The sequence below is a fragment of the Gossypium arboreum genome, chromosome 1 (assembly GCF_025698485.1).
Source record: "Gossypium arboreum isolate Shixiya-1 chromosome 1, ASM2569848v2, whole genome shotgun sequence".
Lineage (NCBI taxonomy): Eukaryota > Viridiplantae > Streptophyta > Magnoliopsida > Malvales > Malvaceae > Gossypium > Gossypium arboreum.
Window position 1 is genome coordinate 54,077,936 of NC_069070.1, and position 10,356 is coordinate 54,088,291.

A 10,356-nucleotide genomic window follows, 5' to 3' on the forward strand; every position below is an offset into this window, starting at 1 on the left:
ATCCACACCGATTGGAGATCGCAATTAATCCACGCCCGAGCACTCTTAGCCGACGCCCAACCCAAACGAAAGCGTGCCATAAAGCGAAAGGATCACCAAGAAAGGTACCTTTACTCTCCTCATGGTTCTCTATATTTAAAGCTAGCTTCGCATCCACTCTTATGTTAGCTTCCCGATGTGCGATCCCTCCATCATTAGAGTTTAAATTCAACACCAACTCTTGCCGCCCCCTGTTAGCAAAATAAATGCTCTTTGCTTGCCATGGGATTCGAACCCATGCCTCCCCTTAAATGCTCCACACGCTACTTGCCACTAAGCCACACAACTTTTTGTGTCACAATTTCTCCAACAATATTCTTAAGGCCTACCTACTACACCCAGGGTTGATTCACCTTAAACCAAAATTTTTCCTAGAGTCCAGGTTTGAACACAGGACTTCTCCAACACTTCTCAGCACACTTAACCACTAAACCAAGCCTTCATTAACAAAATTTTCACGCACAACAGAATATTATAAGCTACCTTCAACCGCTCCCATGCTCAAGGCCCAAAACTTCTAGGCCCAAATTCAGGGTGTTACAACTCTACCTCCCTTAAAGAAATTTCGTCCCCGAAATTTCCATCTAACAGGGTAGTTGTGAAACATCTACCCCACTACGCTACCGCTGCGCACTCTGATCCTACTATCACTATCACACTTCAACTAGAACTTGAAACATCTCATACATACAACATTTATTCTCAGAAGCAGCCACATATTTATCACACATATATACAATTTCTATATCCAAACATCACATCCACATAAAATAAATACCAAATTTAAATTCAGACCAATATCTAAAAAAATCCACAATATTTCAATTTCTAAACAGACAAAAATATTCAAAAGACTTACGGATTCGGCGCCGGAGACTCGGTGTGCCACACTTTTTAAAAGAAATACTTCAAACTAACCACGTGGTTGAAAATAATTTTCTGAAATTCAACCTTTGAAAACCCAATCCACAGCCGAGCTGTTGCAACCCAGGCCCTGATACCACTAAATGTAACACCCCAAACCTAGCCAGGAAGTTTGGCTCGAATCTGGTGTGTCACATTAAAGTGTTTTTCGGAAACCATGTTTCCATTAAAAACCCTTCTTAATAATTAAAAACTTGTACCCTTTTTAAACCTTATTAGAAAACCTCAGCTGAATAACATTTGTAACAACTTTGTAAAAAATCCTGGCAGTTGCGGAAGCTTAATTTAAAAACAAGTGCGGTTACGTGATGTTTTGAACAACAGTAGTTGCTTTGGAAAACCGTGTTCTAATACTAGCAATTATAAGAACAATAAATAAAATTCCAAATTTGAAATCCAAAAAATTACAACGGCTTTACTACAACCCACATAAAAACATTTAAAAGCAATAACAAAACTATAACATAAACAGTATGTGTGGCATCTTCTGAGCCCCTCGCAGCCCCGATCCATCTAAGGCTGGAAATTACCTGAAAGGTTAATAAATGGGGTGAGTTTACGAAAACTTAGTGTGAAATCCCCTACTATATAAAAGGAACAGTCAGTCATATAAAAGAATTAAAAGTTGGCTGACCTTACTTACGATTCAAGATCAATTGGGCCTTAGCCCATTTTAACAGACAATACAGATGGGCTTTAACCCATTACAGAATAAGAAACATTATCATAACTAGAATCAGGATCAGAATCAAAATTAGGTGACGTAATCGTAATCGTAATCGATGTCGTAATGTAATCAAAATCGTAACCAAGATGTCGTAATGTAATCAAAAATCGAATGTGAATGCAATCCCAACCTAATCCAAATTTATAACCAACCGCTACACTCCACCGCACCAACCCTACACTCCATGTGGGGAATAGCTCAACCCACCCAAACCCTACACTCCACGGTTAAAAGATTGTCGCTTAGTTATCGATATTGTGACAGAGTCACAGATATGAATATTGTGGCGAGCCACCGTAGCAGATATTTGTGGCGAGCCACCGAAATGAATAATGTGGCAAAGCCACTTAACAGAATACGTGGCACAAAGCCATCGATAACTGCATTATGTTAGGCACGCAGCCATCAACTAGAGTAACATAACCGGCACACAACCCTAGGTAAATGTGATCGACACAGAGTCGTCAATAACCATATATTGGCACTTAGCCTTAGGCAAATATGTTTGGCACACAGCCATAATTAGGTTGGCACACAGCCATATGTAGGTTGACACAAAGCATAATCAGAAGGCTTTAAGCCATCGGTAGTCGTATCATGTTAGGCACATAGCCATCAACGACGGTAATATAGTCGGCACACAGCCTCGGGTAAATATGATCGACACTCAGCCATTGATCGGTCCATAGTCGTCTTGGGTGACTCATGCGAGCTTATCAAATCAATACGAATATACGACTCTTAAGCCTTCAGTGGATCCAAATTCGTCAAGCAACCATGCGATCCTAACAGATCAGATCTTCCTCTGTACAAAATCCCAACCCATGCAACATGTCATGTATGCAGAATGTCATGCCCATATTTGAATCAAACAATCACAGTCAAGTCATTCATATACCAACATATATTCACAGTCAAATTCGTCAACCACACAGTCTAAGTTAGTCACTTGGCCACAAGGGCAAAATAGTCATTTAACATCTTAGGGGCAAAATGGTAATTTTACCCCACAAGGTATCTCGGTAATTCCACCCTACTGGGGTATTTTAGTAATTCTACCCTACAGGGGTATTTTGGTAATTCTACCTTACAGGGGTTTTGCGATAATTCTACCCTACAGGAGTATTCCGGTAATTCTACCTAGGGGTATTTCGATAATTCTACCCTACAAGGGTATTTCAGTAATTCTACCCTACAGGGGTATTCCGGTAATTCTACCCTACAAGGGTATTTCGATAATTCTACCCTACAGGGGTATTGCGGTAATTCTACCCTACAGGGGTATTGCGATAATTCTACCCTACAGGGGTATTTCAGTAATTCTACCTACATGGGGTATTTCGATAATTCTACCCTACAGGGTATTTGGTAATTCTACCTTACAGGGTATTGCGATAATTTTACCTACGTGGGTATATCGGTAATTCTACCTGCAGGGTATTCAGGGTAATTCTACCTACTGTGGGTATTAGGTAATTCTACCCTACTGAGGTATTAGGTAATTCTACACACCCTGAGGTGTGAGGTATTAGGTAATTCTACCTGCAGGGTATTTGAGTAATTCTACCTCACGGGGTATTTAGGTAATTCTACCCCACGTGGGTATTTCGATAATTCTACCTACGAGGGTATTTTGGTAATTCTACCCCACAAGGGTATTGGTAATTCTACCTACTGTGGGTATTAGGTAGTTATTACCCCACGAGGGTATTCTGTAATTCTACCCTACGGTAATTCTACCCCACAGGGTATTACCCCTACAGAGGTATTCTAAATCCACCCTAATTCCACCCTACTGGGGTATTTGGTAATTCTACCTACTGTGGGCATTTTGGTAATTCTACCTACTGGGGTATTCACTGGGTATTCTGTAATTCACCCTATAGGGGTATTTTGGTAATTCTACCCTACAAGGGTATTAGGTAATTCTACCTACTGAGGGGTATTAGGTAATTCTACCTACTGAGGGTATTAGGTAATTCTACCCTACTGTGGGTATTAGGTAATTCTACCCCTACAGGGTATTTCGGTAATTCTACCCTACATGGGTATTTCGGTAATTCTACCCTATAAAGGTATTTCGGTAATTCTACCCTACAAGGGTATTTTGGTAATTCTACCCTACAGAGGGTATTTCAGTAATTTTTTAAATCGAGGGTAGAACGGTAATTTTGTAAATCGAGGGTGAAACAGTAATTCTATATAATCGAGGGTAAAATGGTAATTCTACAAATCGAGGGTGTTTCAGTAATTTGGTAAACTAAATATTCTAAACAGGGATAACAATACGAATGGGCCTAAAGCCTATTCTCGGACCAAATGGGCCCACACGCTCGTGTAGCCCTTTTAGCCCAAATTTAGCCACACATATGAGATTCACCTAGCCTAGTCCAATATTTACTACACAATCAAACAACTTATCCAATTGGGCCTGTAAGCCCATTGGGCCCACATGGCCCCTTTCGGCCCATCGCGGCCCGAAGTAGCCATCCTACAGCTAGAGTAGTGAGAAATACACACCTGATTGGAGACTGCAGTTAATCCACGCTCTGAGCACTCTTAGCCGACGCCTAACCCAAACGAGCACGCCATAAAGCGAAAGGGATCTGCCAAGAAAGGTACCTTTACTCTCCTCATGGTTCTCTATATTTAAAGCTAGCTTCGCATCCACTCTTATGTTAGCTTCCCGATGTGGGATCCCTCCATCATCAGAGTTTAAATTCAACACTAACTCTTGCCGCCCCCTGTTAGAAAAATAAATGCTTTTGCTTGCCATGGATTCAACCCATGCCTCCCCTTAAATGCTCCACACGCTACTTGCCACTAAGCCACAAGGCTTTTTGTGTCACAATTTCTCCAACAATATTCTTAAGGCCTACCTACTACACCCAGGGTTGAACCTTAAAGCAAAATTTTTGCTAGAGTCCAGGTTTGAACCCAGGACTTCTCCAACACTTCTCAGCACACTTAACCACTAAAACAAGCCTTCATTAACGAAATTTTCATGCACAACAGAATATTATAAGCTACCTTCAACCGCTCCCATGCTCAAGGCCCAAAACTTCTAGGCCCAAATTCAGGGTGTTACAACTCTAACTCCCTTAAAGAAATTTCGTCCCCGAAATTTCCATCTAACAGGGTAGTTGTGTAACATCTACTCCACTACGCTACCGCTGCGCACTCTGATCCTACTATCACTATCACACTTCAACTAGAACTTGAAACATCTCATACATACAACACTTATTCACAGAAGCAGCCACATATTTATCACACATATATACAATTTCTATATCCAAACATCACATCCACATAAAATAAATACCAAATTTAAATTCAGACCAATATCTAAAAAAATCCACAATATTTCAATTTCTAAACAGACAAAAATATTCAGAAGACTTACGGATTCGGCGCCGGAGACTCGGTGTGTCACACTTTTTAAAAGAAATACTTTAAACTGACCACGTGGTTGAAAATAATTTTCCGAAATTCAACCTTTGAAAACCCAATCCACAGCCGAGTTGTTGCAACCCAAGCTCTAATACCACTAAATGTAACACCCCAAACCCACTGGAAGTTTGGCTCGAATCTAGCGTGTCACATTGAAGTGTTTTTCGGAAACCATGTTTCCATTAAAAACCCTTCTTAATAATTAAAAACTTGTACCCTTTTTAAACCTTATTAGAAAACCTCAGCTGAATAACATTCTTAACAACTTTGTAAAAAATCCTGGCAGTTGCGGAAGCTTAATTTAAAAACAATTGCAGTTACGTGATGTTTTGAACAACAGTAGTTGCTTTGGAAAACCGTGTTCTAATACTAGCAATTATAAGAACAATAAATAAAATTCCAAATTTGAAATCTAAAAAATTACAACGGCTTTACTACAACCCACATAAAAACATTTAAAAGCAATAATCAAAACTATAACATAAACAGTGTGTGTGGCTTCCTCCGAGCCCCTCGCAGCCCCGATCCTTCTAAGGCTGGAAATTACCTGAAAGGTTAATAAATGGGGTGAGTTTACGAAAACTCAGTGTGAAATCCCCTACTATATAAAAGGAACAGTCAGTCATATAAAAGAATTAAAAGTTGGCCTCAACCCTACTTACAGTTTCATTATCAATTGGGCCTTAGCCGATTTTAACAGACAGTACCAGATGGGCTTTAACCCATTACAGAATAAGAAACATTATCAGAACTAGAATCGTAATCGAATCGTAATTAGGTGACGTAATCGAATCGTAATCGTAATAATCAAGATCGTAATGTAATCAAAATTAGAACCGAAGATAAGGTAATGTAAAATGTAATCCCAACCCAATCCAAATTTATAACCAACCGCTACACTCCATCCGTACCAGCCCTACACTCCATGTGGGAATAGCTCAACCCACCCAAATTTCTACACTCCACGATTAAAGATTTCTTTGCTCGGTTATCGATATTGTGACAAAGTCACCAGATCTGAATATTGTGGTAGAGCCACGTAGCAGATATTTGTGGCATAGCCACGAAGCGAATAATACGGCAAAGCCACTTAACAGAATACGTGGCACAAAGCCATCGATAACTGCATTACGTTTGGCATATAGCCATCAACTAGAGTAACATAACTGGCACACAGCCCTAGGTAAATGTGATCGACACAGAGTTGTCAATAACCATATATTGGCACATAGCCTTAGGCAAATACGTTTGGCACACAGCCATAATCAGGTTGGCACACAACCATATGTAGGTTGACACAAAGCCATAATCAGAAGAATTTAAGCCATCGGTAGCTGTATCATGTTAGGCACATAGCCATCAGCGACGGTAATATAGTCGGCACACAGCCTCGGGTAAATATGATCGGCACTCAGCCATTGATCGGTCCATAGTCGTCTTGGGTGACTCGTGCGACCTTATCAAATCAGTACGAATATACAGCTCTTAAGCCTTCGGTGGATCCAAAGTCGTCAAGCAACCATGCGATCCTAACAGATCAGATCTTCCTCCATACAAAATCCCAACCCATGCAACATGTCATGTATGCAGAATGTCATGCCCATATTTGAATCAAACAATCACAGTCAAGTCATTCATATACCAACATATATTCACAATCAAATTAAATCACCACACGGTCCAAGTTAGTCACTTGGCCACAAGGGCAAAACAGGTCATTTAACATCTTAGGGGCAAAATGGTAATTTTACCCCACAAGGTATCTCGGTAATTCCACCCTACTGTGGGTATTTTAGTAATTCTACCCTACAGGGTATTTGGTAATTCTACCCTACGTGGGTATTTGGTAATTCTACCTACTGGGGTTTTGCGATAATTCTACCCTACGTGAGTATTAGGTAATTCTACCCTACTGAGGGTATTTCGATAATTCTACCTACGGGGTTTTGGTAATTCTACCCTATAGGGTATTTCGATAATTCTACCTACGTGGGTATTCCCAGTAATTCTACCTACGGGGTATTGCGATAATTCTACCCTACGTGGGTATTTGGTAATTCTACCCTACAGGGGTATTTTGATAATTCTACCTGTAAGGGTATTTGATAATTCTACCTATAGGGGTATTTCGATAATTCTACCTACGAGGTATTTGGTAATTCTACCTACGTGGGTATTAGATAATTCTACCTGCAGGGTATTTGATAATTCTACCTGCAGGGTATTTCGATAATTCTACCTGCGGGGTATTTGGTAATTCTACCGCAAGGGTATTAGATAATTCTACCTGCAAGGGTATTTGATAATTCTACCTGCAGGGTATTAGATAATTCTACCTGTAGGGTATTTGATAATTCTACCTGCAGAGGTATTTGGTAATTCTACCATGCTGGGTATCTGGGTAATTCTACCCTCTGAGGTTATTTGGTAATTCTACCCATGGGGTATTAGGTAATTCTACCCTACAGGGGTATTTCGATAATTCTACCCTATGGGGTATTTGGTAATTCTACCTCACTGGGGTATTAGTAATTCTACCCTACTGGGGTATTCTGTAATTCTACCCTATGTGGGTATTAGATAATTCTACCTACAAGGGTATTTGGTAATTCTACCCTACAAGGGTATTCCGGTAATTCTACCCTACATGGGTATTTCGGTAATTCTATCATACAAGAGTATTCCGGTAATTCTACCCTACAGGGGTATTCCGGTAATTCTACCCTACGAGTATTCCGGTAATTCTACCCTACAGGGGTATTACAGTAATTCTACCTCTGTGGGTATTAGGTAATTCTACCTACGTGGGTATTAGGTAATTCTACCCTACAAGGGTATTTCGGTAATTCTACCCTACAGGGGTATTTCAGTAATTTTGTAAATCGAGGGTAAAACGGTAATTTTGTAAATCATGGGTGAAACGGTAATTCTATAAATCGAGGGTAAAATGGTAATTCTACAAATCGAGGGCATTTCAGTAATTTGGTAAACTAAAGTGTTCTAAACAGGTATAATAATACGAATGGGCCTAAAGCCTATTCTCGGCCCAAATGGGCCCACACGCTCGTGTAGCCCTTTTAGCCTAAATCTAGCCACAGATATGAGATTCACCTAGCCTAGTCCAATATTTACTACACAATCAAACAACTTATCCAACTAGGCCCGTAAGCCCATTGAGCCCACATGGCCCTTTTCAGCCAATCGCGGCCCGGAGTAGCCATCCTACAGCTAAAGTAGTGAGAAATACACACCTGATTGGAGACTGCAGTTAATCCACGCTTCGAGCACTCTTAGCCGACGCCCAACCCAAACGAGCACGCCATAAAGCGAAAGGGATCTGCCAAGAAAGGTACCTTTACTCTCCTCATGGTTCTCTATATTTAAAGCTAGCTTCGTATCCACTCTTATGTTAGCTTCCCGATGTGGGATCCCTCCATCATCAGAGTTTAAATTCAACACCAACTCTTGCCACCCCCTGTTAGCAAAATAAATGCTCTTTGCTTGCCATGGGATTTGAACCCATGCCTCCCCTTAAATGCTCCACACGCTACTTGCCACTAAGCCACAAGGCTTTTTGTGTCACAATTTCTCCAACAATATTCTTAAGGCCTACCTACTACACCCAGGGTTGATTCATCTTAAACCAAAATTTTTGCTAGAGTCTAGGTTTGAACCCAGGACTTCTCCAACACTTCTCAGCACACTTAACCACTAAAACAAGCCTTCATTAACGAAATTTTCACGCACAACAGAATATTATAAGCTACCTTCAACCGCTCCCATGCTTAAGGCCCAAAACTTCTAGGCCTAAATTCAGGGTGTTACACTTGCAATTTATTTTGGTTTTTTTTAAGGGATCCTGGACTTTGGCCTTTAGACCTTATAATTAATTAGGGATAAAATATGCCACAAAAAGCCTTGTGGTCTAGTGGCAAAGTAGCGCCACATAAGAGGCAGGAAGGTGGCGTCATAGATTTGGCAAGGAGGTCTAGGGTTCGAATCTTATGGCAATTAAAGAGCATTTATTTTGCTAACAGGGGGTGGCAAGAGTTGGTGTTGAATTTAAACTTTGATGTTAGAGGGATCCCACATCGGGAAGCTAACATAAGAGGGATCTGGTGGCTTTAAATAGAGAGAACCATGAGGAGAGTAGAGGTACCTTTCTTGGTCGATCCCTTTCGCTTATGGCGTGCTCGCTTGGGTTGGGCGTCATTAAGAGTGCTCGGAGCGTGGATTAACTCCAGTCTCCAATCAGGTGTGTATTTTCTCGCTACTATAGCTGTAGGATGGCTACTTCGTGCCACGATGGGCCGAAAGGGGTCATGTGGGCCCAATGGGCCTACGGGCCCAATTGGATAAGTTGTTTGATTATGTAGTAAATATTGGACTAGGCTAGGTGAATCTCATATTTGTGGCTAGATTTAGGCTAAAAGGGCCACACGAGCGTGTGGGCCCATTTGGGCCGAGAATAGGCTTTAGGCCCATTAGTATTGTTATCCCTGTTTAGAATACTTTAGTTTACCAAATTACTGAAATGCCCTCAATTTGTAAAATTACCAAAGTACCCTCGATTTACAGAATTACCGTTTCACCCTCGATTTATAGAATTACCATTTTACCCTCGATTTATAGAATTACCGTTTTACCCTCGATTCATAGAATTACCATTTTACCGTCAATTTATAGAATTACCCTTTTACCCTCGATTTAGAGAATTATCGTTTTACCCTCGATTTACAAAATTACTGAAATACCCTTGGTTTACAAAATTACCAAAGTACTCTCGATTTACAGAATTACTGTTTTACCCTCGATTTACAGAATTACCATTTTACCCTCGATTTATAGAATTACCATTTTACCCTTGATTTATAGAATTACCGTTTTACCCTCGATTTACAAAATTACTGAAATACCCCTGTAGGGTAGAATTACCGAGATACCCTCGTGTGGTAAAATTACCATTTTGCACCTAGGATGTTAAATGATTGTTTTGACCTTGTGGGCAAGTGACTGACTTGGACTGTGTGGTTGACGGATTTGATTGTGAATATATGTTGGTGATATGAATAACTTGACTGTGATTGTTTGATTCAAATATGGGCATGACATTCTGCATACATGACATGTTGCATGGGTTGGGTTTATATAAATGGAGGAAGTGCGGAAAGGGCTTTGCCCCCGATTACCAAAAAGGGCTTTGCCCCAGTTAT